This window comes from Cyprinus carpio, chromosome B16 (assembly GCF_018340385.1).
Source record: "Cyprinus carpio isolate SPL01 chromosome B16, ASM1834038v1, whole genome shotgun sequence".
Taxonomy (NCBI): Eukaryota; Metazoa; Chordata; class Actinopteri; order Cypriniformes; family Cyprinidae; genus Cyprinus; species Cyprinus carpio.
In genome coordinates this window covers 16,154,916-16,170,543 of record NC_056612.1, presented here as the reverse complement: position 1 = coordinate 16,170,543, position 15,628 = coordinate 16,154,916, and the positions used below count along the sequence as shown (strand labels likewise).

The window sequence follows — 15,628 nt, the reverse complement described above, 5'->3', positions numbered from 1 at the left end:
TTTTCCAAGAGCCGTTATGATGTAACTTCAAAATAAAAGCCCTATGGCATGAATAAAGAAAATGAGTGGCTAATTAGTTGGTTGTCATTTTTAGCAAACATTGCAACTACCCCACACAAAATATTGTAGAGTGTCTTTAACATGTATATGAACCTTTATCATATACTTTAGTAGGTATACTTTAATAGTGGTGAATACAGCCATTGCTGTTAGCAGGTTTAAAGGCACAATATGTAAGATTCTTTTATTAAAACACTAGAACAGTGTTATATTTTTTGCTGACTTGTGTACTTACGTTATCCCAAATGTTTCTAAGAATGTTTAAATCCAGAGAAATAAGATTTTTTCTTAGTACAGTTAGAACTACAATAATACACATGAAAACATAAAATACAAACGGAATATAAAGAAAAATATGCATACAAAATACACATAGGGGGGGGGGCTGTCTTAATTGCTTTCTTATTATGTGTACAAAAACATAGACTTAACATAAATTTGAATTTTTCAAGAACCAAAAATAAAGGATTGGTTTTACTGTACTTACACTTATGGATATGAAATTTAGCAAAAATTAAAATTAAATTTATCATGTAATATTCTTTGGTTTTATTTGAAGGGATATTAGTAAAGCCAAATAAAACGTGTTCTAAGCACAAAGAAAAAGTGGGGTCAATGTTATCAATTATAAATCTAGTCAAATCTTTCCAAAATATTTTAACATAATAGCAATGCCAAAATAAATTAAACAAAGTTTGTCCTCATATTACTTGCATCTGATTTGCCCTTGACAGTCTGCGTGCTTCAATACGCAGATGATATTCTGATATCGGGTGAAACAAGAGATGACTGTGAACACGCCTCTATCATAGTCTTGGACACATATTTGGGACACATCATAATGCCAGGTCTGAGAGCAATATCCACAGATAGGGTCCAGCTGATCAGGAAGATGAAGTCCCCTCGAACTGTACAACAGCTCCAAAGTTTTCTGGGACTAGTCAACTATTGTAGATCCTGGTCATCCGACTGTGCGGTGCATGATAGGCACCTGAGAAGCCTGATAGACCACAAAGCTCCACCCACTACACTCCTGAACTGGACTGCAGAGGCAGAACTACACTGCATTGAAGACGGCGATCACCGGTTCTGTCACACCCACTGACATTGTATACTTCACATCAGGTAGGTGCACAACATATCACACAACACACAACATATGACAGCGCAACGACGCTCAGTTTACGAGGCAACTTTGCTGGCCACCAAAAACCTAATGATTCAGCCGACAGCGTCCGGCACTGTTAGGAGTTTTAGGAACGGCTGACATGGTAGATAATGTTACAGAGCATGATTGCATAATTGAACTGATTTCCTCATGTTCTTCAAGGGCCGATCTTTTGGATTCGCCCCTGGATGGGGAGGAGCACATATATGTTGAAGGATCATGTTCAAAACCTTCTGATGGTGTCTACCTCTGTGGCTATGCTGTGGTGTTGGAGACTGGGGAAACAATAAAAGCTTTTGCTTTAGACTATAATTCAGTGCATGCTGCTGAATTAGTAGTTTTAATAAGACCATGTGAGCTGATGGCAGGAAAAAGGGTAACAATTTACACTGATTCAAAGTATGCATGGGGAGTGGTACATCACTTTGCCAAAACATGGGAGGCTAGAGATTTCAAAACTGCAGATGGTAAACCCATAGCACATTCAAACCTGATAGGACAGTTAACCAAAGCAGTACAGCTACCATCCGAAGTGGCCATAGTTAAGGTAAAAGGTCACGCAATAGGAGAAGAAGAACAGGCTGTAGGGAATAGAAAAGCAGATGAAGCTGCGAAAGGAGCAGCCAAAGCTCAGATCAAATCGCCATTTGATATGGGTAACAAAAACCAGGTAGCTATGGCTGTGCATATAACAAATGTACCTGACATTGACATTAAGATTTTGCAGAGTCAACCTACCCAAGTTAATTTAGAGCACTGGAGTAAACATAACTGTGCTCCAAATAAAGATGGACTCCTGAGAGATGAGAAGGGGAGAATAGCTCTCCCAAAATTAGGACTATTAATCCTTATCAGGCACTACCATGGAATGTCACATACAAGTTGTGCAAAAGTAGTACAAGTGATTAATCGATTCTATTGTATTGCAGATGTACACAAAACAGCAAAACTGATTTTAGATTCGTGTCTCACATGTGCACAGGTAAACCCACACAAACCTATTAAACACGATGCCTTGCAGCATCCAGAAGCACCATTTCAACATGTACAAGTTGATTTTACACACGTGCCGCCAATAGGTAATCTGAGATACTTTTTGGTTATTGTGGATCGATTCTCGAAGTGGCCAGAAGCATTTCCATGTGCGAAGGAAGATGCTAAAACAGTGGTAAAGATTTTGACCAAAGAAATAATTCCTAGATTCGGGATACCTACCACTACTGAAAGTGATAATGGAACACCATTCGCATCAAAGATAACACAGCTACTCGCTAAAGTATTATCGATTGACTGACATCTGAACATACCGTACCATCCACAGTCTTTGCCAAATGTTCAATTTGAAATACTAATGGGTAGACCTTTCCCGACCCCATGGAGAATGGACATTAGTGCAGGGACAGACATGGTATGAAATAGCATTAAAAGCATTAAATAAATTGGGATTACCTGCTACAAACGTAGCTCTGGGCAAAGTTACTAAAATATACACAGGCCCACCGGATAGACAGTAGACGCATGGGCACTGTTGCAAACCAGGATAGCCAGAAGACCTCCAAATACTGCTTTAGTAAATATAATTAAGCCCAAGGAGGTACACCAGAATGGAGTATTAATCATATACAGGATAGATACTGTCACAAGATCACTAGTTGAAGCGCACTATAAGATCTTATGCAAAGAAGAATAGAAGAAAATCCAAAGCAGTGGCACCCATTTAGATGGTATGCCTGGTATGTGTGGCCAAAGAGGAACCACATGTGTCCTAGTCACAATAGTCGTAATAGTTGTGTCAGTAATTTTCTTAAGGGAAGTAGAGAAAGTGAGGCAGAATGACACAACCCCACAAAAGAGGGAACTAGCAGAATCAAGGGGAAGTCCCCCTTACACCAATCCATTAATAATTACTCTAAGACAGGGAAGAGATGAGAGTTTCCTGTGTGACCCCATATCTGTGAGCGTAAGAAACCTATATGGCACCGAATTTTCTTTCTGTTCGGAAGCCTGTAGTTGGTCCAATGTTAAAGCTTATTATGGGATAGGAGTATGGGGAGTTGATGAAAGATTTAAGATAGACAAAGTAAGGAAAGAACAGCCAGGAATGATCTGGAGAGATATCTCCAGATTAAATATCACCATATCTAAAGTGCAGTACTCAGACACTGGAGGATATTACTGCGCATGGTCTATACCAGGAGCAGATGTTTATCAGAACGTTCAGATTACTTTTGTGATGCCAGAAGAAGGAAAAATCATTGAAAAAGTATTTTCTGATTTATCTCCAAACCTGATTGACCTACCACAGGATGCATCCAAGAAAAATATAGAACTTATTATGAGTTCAGATCTAAGTGATAATATTAAGGAAGTTAGGACAGCTAAAGCCAAGTGTGAAGGAAATTATGCATGTGCATTGGCATTATTACAAAGAGGAACTCTGAAGGAAGAAGTAGATGGAGAATGTTGGATCTGTATGCAGCTACATTCAGCATGGAAGACACACCCAATAACTTCAGAAATGGTATGCCCTGAAAGAGACAGATGCGATATACCGCCACAGATGTCTAAAATTCTACAGATGACAAATAATCTAAGAGCAAACAGGGCATTGTTGTTTTCTCTTCAAGATTATAATTGTTCGTATGATAGACTGCCTTTTCGAAGGACCAGCCTTCCACGTACAGTCACATTTTGCAGGTTTGTGTATCTGTTCAAACAAGGGGAAGCACTATGTAGGAATGTCAACTTGTTAGAATGTCATAACTCTGACTCAAACTATACTGTAGATGACAATCATAACTGTACTATTAAGTATGAAAATCAGACTGTTGAGAATTTTCGTTGTCCGTTTTCTTATCTGGATAGGATGGTCCAAAGCTAGTTTCTTTCCAGGAGTAGGGACCACCGTTGCATTAAATAAGATTAATGGCTTAGCTTGGCAGGTTTTGTCATTGGAAAATGATACTGCCCACGCTCTAGGTTTAATTACAGAAGAATTGAAGAAGATGAGAGAAGCAGATGTTCAGAATAGACTTGTCCTCGACCTTTTGACCTTGCAATAGGGAGGAGTTTGTAAAATGTTAGGAGTATCTTGTTGTTTTTATATTCCAGATAATTCAGACAACATTACGAACATTGTGGACCATATGAAAGAATCCATCCCGGACCCAAAGAGGGCTGATTCCTCTTGGTTTGATTGGCTTAGTGGCCTATGGGGTGGATGGGGAACTTGGATTTTACACACTGTTATACCTATTGCCTTACTGATGTTGATTTTACTTCTAATAGCACCATGTGTGATGCAATGTATAGGGAATGTGAAGGTGACGTCACGTCGTGTTGCATTATGGGTCCTCCGCCATATTTGCAGGATCGCGCCCTATCCCGCTGTATTTGAATTCGTGTGTTGGAGGCTGTGTTTGGATTTTCTGTCGAGATTTTAATAAACGTCGATATGGTTGGTCAGTACTGCTCGATCATAGCAGGTCACACGATCGTTCAGGGAGGAAACTGAACAACGGAATACGTTTTTTCAGCTTTCCTTCCTGGAAAAAACAACAAGGGAAGCAGGTGCAGGAGCTAACGAAAAGACGCCGGATCGCGTGGGTTGCCGCAATCAGGAGAATTTTTTTTACTTTACAAAACACCACTGCATCAGCGAGAGTGTGTTCGCTGCATTTTCAGTCAGGTGAGTTCTCTGGTCTCTAACTTTGACCTAAATACAATATTTTCATTTTGCTCTCATTGTCTTAAACGTCGATGTGTGTTGACTTCCAGAGCAAAGCATAATTTTTGGCTATCAACAGATAATGTTCCATTTGCAACAACAATCACAATATCTAAGAAATTGAATATATATATATATATATATATATATATATAGATATATATATATATATATATATATATATATGAATATGCTTATATATAATATATATATATATATATATATATATATATATATATATATATATATATATATATATATATATATATATTATTGGATGAAGAAGAAGTCACACACTGTCAATATTTTTATTAAGATCACTTTAAATTAATGTGTTAGCTTTTGTTTATACATATCTGGATAGCTTGGTATAATTACAGTTTTTGAAATCAAGACTGATAGAGACATTTTCGTTAAATTTAATAGATTATGGATAGATGGTCCAATAGCTTGTCCTCGACTTTTTGTTCATTGGAAAGGGAGGACCACCAGTTTTTGTAAAAGCTCTAGGTATACTTGTGGAAAGATTGAAGAAGGATGAGGAAGCAGATGTTCCAAATAGACTGGCCAAACGTATATTTTGCCCTCGAATCCTCTTGGTTTCTGGAGGAGTTATGAAAGAATCCCTAAAATGTTAGGAGGGAGGTGGGCGTTGTTTTTCAAATATTCACAGATAATTCAGACAACATTATGACCTTATTGTGGACCATATGAAAGAACTTCAGATAGCACCCCAAGAGGCATAATGTATCTTGGTTGGCAGTCTATTTCCAGATAATGATTGGCCTATTGTACTACTTAGTATTGGGGACAGTGGATGGCGTGAATCCTTGTATTTTACACACTGTGATACCTATTGCCTTAAGGGGATGTGTTGCTTAGGGGGGTCAAAATAGCACCTGGGGATGGCAATGGATTAGTACTTGACTGTTGCATTCTATTGACTTACTTCCATTTTTGCAACCGAGATAGCATCCAGGGTGATGCTGCAAATACTTCACCATGAGCTAGCGTTTAGAAAGACTTCCGACCTTATCAGGGGATTGCTGCAATAGCCAGCGACAATTTAAGGAAGGCTCTCGACATCTAGAGTTGACGGGGCCGCGTGCCGCCATCTTGTAGCAGAACTCCATTGTTCACGTTAATTTAGGCATAACTTTGACAGCGAATAACTTTACATCTGAGGGCGTTTAAAGGACTCCATTTGTCCTAAAGCTACACGGACAATTAAAGGGCTCCATTACTTCTATGTACATTATGGCCCCGTAGAAACAGTTTCAGGGGACAGGGATGTGCAAAAAAATAGGCAAGGAAACGAGTTGCGCGTATTGCCAGCTTGTAACAATTGACACTCGACCTCTCTGCACCTTTGACGAGCCGAATACTTTACAACAACTGAGGGTTTTCGGTGTATAAGACCATTTGGCCACGATGTTTACAGTTAGTGATATTAAAAATATGTTCCATTAATGGGCACCGTAGAAACAGTTTATTGTATTTTGTAAAAGGCTAACGATTGCGTCATAACCACTCGACTCTCTGTCGCACCAGTAGAGAAATTACCGTACAGACAGGAGGAGAAGCTCGCAGGCAATCGAGGGAGACGTCAAGAGATATGGAGTACTGGCGTTACATTTTAAAAATACTATACAAAATAATTAATCAGAATACTTACTCCTGCTCACACACGCCAAAGAACTCCCCGCTCAAACTCGCCGTCTCTGCAAGATTAACGATGGCAGTTTGCACGCACAGCTACTAGAAGGTTTACATCTGTCAGACAGGTTGCTGACGTCATCAAGCTTAGTTTGAGTCTGCGCGTCAGAAACGGAAGTTCTAAAAATCGCTAAAAACGGGCTTCACTTGTCTCAATTGAGTTCCAATGGGGTCGCTGTGTCCATTTCTTTTACTGTCTATGGCCAATCCAGTACTGACAAATGCTACAGATGCTCAGCAATTTGAGATGCATATGATTACAGCAGAAGAGGTTGAACCAGATGCTGATACTTATATTGGAGATGATTATGTACACACAAATGAGTTAAATCCTGAAGAACACAATGAATCAGATTCTAATTAATTGGATTAATCATATTATTAATTTTACATTTGTTATAATTGCACTTTATCTAACAATATGAGTGTCTCCACTAACTGAACGGATATTCCATATATAATATGATGTATGACAAAAGTATAATGTTTATCAAGATATTGCCCAAGACTGTTCACGATTAAGTAAGACATGTCTTTGACTGTCTTAAAGTGGCCATTGTGGGATTATGTTGGTAAAAGTGAGCATATTGTTTGTAGGGAGTTTGTGTATTATTTAAAGTAGCTCGAACTTAATCCTTGCTCACATGACATGTTTAGCTGATTATTACATAATTGAATTAGTTAGGCTTGTTCAGCTTGAATTTTCTAGACGGTCTATTGTTTTCTTTCTGCAAAATGCTGTATATATGTGTCACACTGGGCACAATAAAGTTGAGCTTAGAATGAACTGCACACTGTGTGTCTCATTCTTTGGTCCCGGGTACCTGGTCTCCTCTGCTCAGTAGCCCAACCTGAACCAGATATTATATTTGCGATCTCGAAGGCAAGAATATACGATTTATTCTTACAATTACAAAAAAAGTACAATTCAAATCAATATCATGTTTAAAATTAACAAGAAAATTATTTACTGGGTAATATCTATCCAGAATAAAAGAACATCCCAATCGAGTGAAGGCATTTGTGGAAACTGTGGTTCCTAATTATTGTGATCCAACATTTGCCTCGCATTTCAGGATGAAAATACAAACATTTCAGGCGAAGGATAATCCACTTCTTACCTCCGAGACTGTGTTATGATCTATATGGCCTTATTATTTTTATTGTGAGTATTATCATTATTGCTGATCACTGTTGTTGTGCTGTGATATTGTAATATTTACCATTATATAATCAGAGAGGTATAGAAAAGTTTATGAAAGTGTCACTCCATAATACAATAGCAAAATATATAAATATGTATAGTTTTTTTATGTTACATTAAAGGGATACTCCATCCCAAAATGAAGCATACACAGCATACGGTGATATGGAGAGACAGGGGAGACCGTTGACAAAGCTTACAAAAAGTGTTCCCGTCGATTCATATAACCCAGATTGCACGTCTGATGGCAGATGGAGTATTCTGACGACGACTTTCATACCTTTTATGGACCTTAACACTTATTTACTTGGCAGTCTATAAGACAGTCTCAAGCCTCCAGGTTTTCATCCAAAATGTCTTAAATTTTGTTCTAAAGACGAACGACACTTTTACAGGTTTGGAACGTGTGATTAATGACAAAATTTTTCATTTTGGGATAGAGTATCCCTTTAATCAGTATTTAGCACACCTCCCAAAGGAAAGGATATGGACCAGAAGACATTGCAATTACTACTGTAAATGATATTTAGACAGACTTAAAGAAGTTCCAGATCAATGTGCTCTTATTATTTCAGTTATTTTGCCTTTAATGTAAATAAACATGTGCAAACATTATACTTGCTCTTGTGAACTTATTTTGATGTTAATTACATTGTGCGAGCTCTCTTTTAATACTGTGTGGTTTATATACATGTTGCTGCTGATTGGCCGAACATGTTTGACACACCTACCAAACAAAAGAAAACCCCGCCGCACACAGTTTTCATGTCGCTCAAACCGGAAACAGTAGCAAAACAGTGCACACCAGTTTGAGCTTGAACTTTCCCTGGCTCAGCTGATGAAGTAAACAATGTTTGATAGCAACAGCTTTTCTCTGCCCGAGTCATGCAATAAATCTGACATATGCAACCATTTAGATCAAATATTCACATATCCCTGTGATCTCCCAGATGAAGGTTAGTTTTAAAGTAACCAACAGTTTAACAGTTTGCGAATGACTCATAATTGTATCCTAATTTAGATACTTGGTGTTTGGTAACAAAGGGCCTACTTTGCATCAGCAACACTGAGTCAATGATAAACAATGATGGCAAACTGAACAAAGTGATGGCACCTGAATTCATAGCAGAAAGTTTTTAACTAATTAATCATTTAAATGTTAATCATAAATATTATAATATATTATGTGTCAGGTATGCAAAATCATGATCCTACTAAACAGCTACTTCAATTAGGGTACAATATTCAGCAATCAAACATTTATTTATCAATCAACGGACACCTATTTGGAAGCTGAAAACAAACATTTTAGCTTTTCGACAAATATTAAATGATCAAAAAGTTTTGTTTTTAAATGTAGCCAGAAACTTAATCAGAAAGTAGCAACAGAACTTGTCAAGGAGTATTAACCCAACTCCAACCACTGAATCTATTGAGAGCCATAAAAGTATAGAGGACACATAGCCTACACATTAATAGTGTAGTAAGAACATTTACTTATAATCCAAAAGAGAATACTACAGAGCAGGTATTCCAAAACATTTGAAACGTTCTAACAGAAACAGTCAAACTCATGTGTGAATGTGCGCGGCTGACACAGAAGAGCGTACGCCGCCTGCGTACTGCTCAGAATTGCCAAAATGGCGCTACTCTGATTTGGAGAGACACAGAGGAGAGAAATTGTTGAATAAAGTCGTTATTTTTATAAAGTCGTTATTTTTGTGTTCTTCGTGTACAAAAAGTATTCTCGTCACTTCATAACGTTACGGTGGAATCACTGATGGCAGATGGAGTATTCTGACGATGCTTTTCTTACTTTCCTGGACCTTGACAGTGTTACTTACTTGGCAGTATATGGGACAGTCACAAGCCTCCCGGTTTTCATCCAAAATATCTTAAATTGTGTTCAGAAAATGAACGAAGCATTTACGAGTTTGGAACGACATGGGGGTAAGTGACTAACGACAAAATTAAGCAAAACAAGTTTCTCAGAGCAGCTTACATTAAATTCTGCTGCTCCACGCAAGTTTACCATTACACCAATATGGTGGCATTAAAATGTAATGTTGTACAACACTGAAAAACTGTATTATTATTATTTTTTGTGTACAACCAACAAACTTAACACAGGCTGAAAGTAGCAAGCTAACATTAATTGTGGGGCTGCTGCTCGGTATAATAGTTTTCAAGAACATTGTTAATTGGTAAACTATTTAGCCTAGGCTACTAAAACGAACACCTAAACTTAACATGAACTGTTAAAAATTAAAGCAATTTATGCAAAAAAAATAAAAATAATAATAATAATAATAATTGATGGAAAGCTGGCAGCCTGCGCGTTTCTTACCTTGACCACCTTCTTCCATATGCATCAATTTTCTGTTCTGATCTCAATAAGTCTGGGCAAACTAGCCTGTTGAGTAGGCACCCATCAGAGGCCGCATTTTTATGATGTCATCATGTAGACTTCTTACAAAGTATTTTACAGTATTTTAAAACTACAAAAATACAAAACACTGAAGTATTTTGATACAAAATATGAAGCCATTTTCATCAACCCTATCAAATACAAATTACAAAATACTATTTTATATTTGAAATACATGTATCATAAATACTGCCCATCTTTGGATACAGGAAGTATGACCTTTCACTCAGTAGCAACCTCACAGTAGCATAAGTTCAGATGAAGTAATTGCAGCATCTTTTTTCATTAAAGCAAGTTAATCTATCTCTATTTTTAATCTAAACAATTACAATGTTTTGATTGCGTGGGGTAGGAGAGTTTCATTTCTTTTTAAGATAAGATAAAACATATCACAATACAACACTTTAAGAAAGTAGGTCCATTCTGCAACGTTATTGCAAAATGCACATCCTTGCACAATCATGGTACAGTTAACAAAATGTATACATATGTGGCAGTCTTAACTGTTGAGCAAAACTCTAACAGAATGTATATCTTATTACTGCTTTTAAAGGCTTTTCAGGTTTCGTGGCAGACGTTTGCAATCTCAAAGCTCTAATATCATTTGCGAGAGATTGTAACTCCAAATTAAAGTTCACCAAATCAAACATTTCCTTCAGCATTCTCATAATTTTCATTATTCAAATCCTGCTTTTTCGCATAAGTTGAATTATTCTCCTTATTCTAAAAACAATTTCCTTCTGCTCCATACGTTGAGGTTCCGTCTGGTTTTCTCATTTGTTTCCTTTTGACTTCTTTGCTCCAGTTCCTCTGAATCCCTTCTACGAGAAGATCATCAAAGTGAATTTCCAGTTTTCCAGATCCTACCATTTTAAAAAAGCTAAAAGGGTTCATCATTAATTGTGCAAAACAAAAGGTATGGAGGAAAAAAATGGGTATAAGTTCACTGGTCAACAGCTGGTAACAAAAAATGTTAGAAGGAGAATCTGGAATGGAGCAATTCAGCTTTAACAACATGTGACGCAGTCTCTGTGTCTGTAAAGGTGTAAACTAATTGGTCCATACAATTAGAACAACAAAGGGACAGTGTTCCTCAGAAAATCAAAAAATGCACAAAGTTTCCTGTGAGGGATAGGTTTAGGTGCAGGGTAGGTGCAACAAAGCAGGTGAAGCTCCATAGCTCAGTGGTCAGAGCACTAGTCTTGTAAACCAGCAGTAGTGAGTCTGATCCTTGCTGGGGCCTGAATGATGTGTAATAGACACTTTTAAGCAAGAATAAAAAAGAATTTGCAGACAATGTGACTGTAAATACAATATAATAGCAGCAAAATGTTGCAGATGTGCAAGACAATCAGACAGGAGACAGGCACTCAGGAGCGTTACCTAAAGATTATACAATAAGATCGTCTTAAATTGTGTACTTATGCACTATTCTACACCATTTTGTGGTATAAATAGTGTGACTGTGCCCAGTATTTAACCTCATAGATTGCAATTGATTGAATAAAGTTATTAGTTACCACATATTAGTAGTAAACACAAAGAAATGTATGTATAATGCTGTTGGAATGTGTCTGTTTCCCTTTGATGTGAAGAAACAGGCCTCTCCATATGTGAACTAGGACTAGGCCATAGAGGTCATCGGGGCCTCTTGCTGACGTGACCAACATGTACCCCAAACATTAAGGTTCTTTTATATGTCTGTATTTAAAAGAATAGGCTGAATATGGTCTGAATCTTCTCCATCTTTCTTTCTCAAGGAAGAGACTCCCTGACTGTGTGTTTTGGGAAGAGTAGCTGACAAGAGTAATAACATAGCTACTTAACCTTGATGGAAATCAGTGTTTCTCTGTGTATGTGTTGTTATCTGTTCATGCAAGACCAGTTGCTACCAGTCTTCAGGGAGATTCAGAAATGGCACCCATGAGTAAAGACCATATGGGTATCTTCTGTCACCCTGGTTTTCGGGTAGCAGATATACGTCTTAGGAGAATGTTGCGTGTGACCTTTAATCACTTGTCATCTAAATAACCTTTGGAGATATGCTTTATCAAATTTATGTACATTTTACTTGTTTTTCCGTAAACTGACCAATCAGAATCCGTTTCACCTATGTATTGACGTAATTAGTGACCTCTGTTAATTAGAGTATAATTACTGATATTTCTGATATGTAAAGGAAGTGGCCTACGAACTCCATCGCGAGTATTGAAGCTGACTTCTGCTGATGAAACTGCAAACTATTTTCTTCAGGAAATTTTTCTTCGATTGAGTGCATCTCTGACTCCTGGTCTTCATTCAGCATCTGGTCCTTGGGTTTGAACTGTAGATTCCCCTACTATATATTTAGATAATACATAATATAGGGTATATATAAAATACATAATATATGGTAGGCCTGAGAAGCATGTAATTCATTACAAGCAATCGCCTGTTTGTCATCTTTAAAGGTAAAAATAGTGGTTGAAAATTATTCTGAAGGTCTTTACCCTTCAAACAAAACAGACACAAAACCAATACTGGTTGCAACCATGCAAACATGATTGTTTGATAGTGTAAACAAAAGAAACTCAACAGATAGACACACCCCTTACAGAGACACAAACTGCCAGTATACCTTTCATATGTTAATCAGGACACTACCAGAACAGGTGAGGCTCCATAGCTCAGTGGTTAGAGCACTGGTCTTGTAAACCAGGGGTTGCGAGTTCAATCCTCGCTGGGGCCTGATTAATACCTATAGGTCACTTTTGAATCAAGATCATTGTTTACAGACGTAAATGATTGTCAGTAGAACAGAATCGCTCAAATACAGGTGCATCTAAAAAAAATGAAAGAAGATGGTAAAAAATTTCTTCTTTTTGTAACTTATTTCAAAAAGTGAAACTTTCATATATTCTAGATTCATTACATGTAAAGTAAAACATTTCAAAAGTAAAGTAAAACAAACAATTTTTTTTTTTAATTTAGATGATTTCAGCTTACAGCTCATGAAAGTCAAAAGTCCAGTATCTCAAAATATAAGGATATTTACATTTGAGATTCATTAAATGACCATCCAGTCAGTGCATCAAGAGTCACCATGCTCAGACGTCTTCAGGAAAAGGTCTACCAAGCAACTTCTGAAACAGAAACAACGTCAGAAGCATCTTACCTGGGCTACAGAGAAAAAGAACTGGACTGTTGCTCAGTGATCCAAAGTCCTCTTTTCAGATAAAAGTAAATTTTGCATTTGATTTGGAAATCAAGGCACAGAATCCAAGCTGCCTGAAGTCCAGTGTGAAGTTTCCGAAGTCAGTGATGATTTGGGGTGCTGTGACGTCTGCTGTTGTTGGTCTATTGTGTTTTATCAAGTCAAAAGTCAACGCAGCCATCTACCAGGAGATTTTGGAGCACTTTATGCTTTCATCTGCTGACAAGCTTTTTGGAGATGCTGATTTCCTTTTCCAGCAGGACTTAGTACCTGCCCACAGTGCCAAAACCACTTCCAAGTGGTTTGCTGACCATGATATTACTGTGCTTGATTTGGCAGCTAACATGCCTGACCTGAACCCCATATGGAATCTATGGGATATTTTCAAGAGAAAAATGAGAAACAGTTGATCCATCAACTGGTGCCTCAGTAGTACCACAGGCTGATCGCTTCCATGCCACACCTCACTGATGCTGGAATTTGTTCCCCGACCAAGTATTGAGTGCATAAATGAACATACTTCAAAGAACTTGAACTTTTCTGTTTTTCAGATCCTTTTTTTGATTGATCTTAGGAAATATTCAAATATTTTGAGATACTGGATTTTTGACTTAAACGAGCTGTAAGCTCTAATCATCAAAATGAAAACAAAAAAACTTTTGAAATGTTGTACTTTACATGTAATGAATCTAGAATATATGAAAGTTTCACTTTTTGAAATACGTTACAAAAAAAAAGAACTTTTCACGATATTCTACTTTTTTGAGATGCACCTGTAGATCTGATAAAAACACTAGAAAAAAACACCAAGGTCTTCAGACTACATGCAGAACTTCGCCCTACACGTGAGTGCACTTTACAGAATATAGGTAACACTGTTTTGGATCAGTTTAGTTTTCATTTTGTTTCATTGCATTGATTTACATCTGTGTATCTGTGTGTGTTTACTTTTATTAGGAAATATATAGGTGAAATCTAATTTAAGGTAAAGGCATATTATTACTTAAAACTTTCACTTCTTAAATATCCAATTAGTTTTAAAAAGAATATAAAAAAACAAAGGCATATAGGAAAAATTGAAAACACTGACGTGGAAAAAAGCCACATCTGTTGTAATTTTTTTTGGTCATAATCTGTATAACACAATTATAACGTACTATGATTGGATAAACAATGAAGTTATGCAGACAGAAGAATGTCATTTGTGACACATGAATCACATGTTTGTCATTCCTCCTAAATTTCAAACAATAAAAGCTACAGGAAAATGTTGGACACACCCTTTGAATGGTTTTTCATATATACATTTCATATGGTAATGAGGATGGTTTCAGAACAGGTGAGGCTCCATAGCTCAGTGGTTAGAGCACTGGTCTTGTAAACCAGGGGTCGCGAGTTCAATCCTCGCTGGGGCCTAACAGACACTTTTGAGTCGTAATCAAAAAAAGTTTACAGATATAGATGACTAGTGGTACAATAGAAGAGAACTGAGCAAGTCTGGTCTGAAGTGTTCAACTGTGAGTAAACAAAAAATGAAAGCTAAAAGACTTCACAGATGTTCAACCATCCTGAAAGAAGTCAAATGTAGCAAAACAGACACAAGTTTGGTTGCAACCAAGCAAAGAAATTGCTAATTATTTTCCAATCTGGTGAGACGGTGTAAAAGATGTAAAACAAAATATTACACAACTGTTTTCAATATTGATAATAATAAGAAATTATTCTTGAGCACCTAATCAGCATGTTAGAATGAACAGTAATTTTTGGACTTTGTAATCTTTAATCAAAATATCATGACTTGACTTGATATCTGTGATGTACGTATGCATGACTGTTGTGTATAGGTGCTCACATGACTATCGTTCCTACCAGACACACCCCTTACAGATGCAGAGAGATTGTCAGTACCTTTCATATGGTAATAAGGACAGCTCAAAAGCAGGTGAGACCCCATAGCTCAGTTCTTAGAGTACTAGTCTTGTAAACCAGGGGTCGCGAGTTTGATCCTCACTGGGGCCTATAAATTAATTTTGAACAAGTATCAAAAACATTTGCAGACATACATTACTTCCACGAAACCCACGTATACAGAACTGACAAGAGGAACACTTATGAGCCATCACTTGTGTGCT

At 37.2% G+C, this 15,628-nt stretch overlaps 2 non-coding genes across 2 annotated transcripts; both read left to right on the top strand.

Moving 5' to 3' along the window:
* The first annotated feature begins 12,958 nt into the window (after positions 1–12,958).
* Positions 12,959–13,031, top strand: trnat-ugu. The gene has a single exon. It is a non-coding gene; the product is annotated as a tRNA-Thr (tRNA).
* A 1,808-nt stretch (positions 13,032–14,839) lies between these two features.
* On the top strand, positions 14,840–14,912 carry trnat-ugu. The gene has a single exon. It is a non-coding gene; the product is annotated as a tRNA-Thr (tRNA).
* The last annotated feature ends 716 nt before the right edge of the window (positions 14,913–15,628 follow it).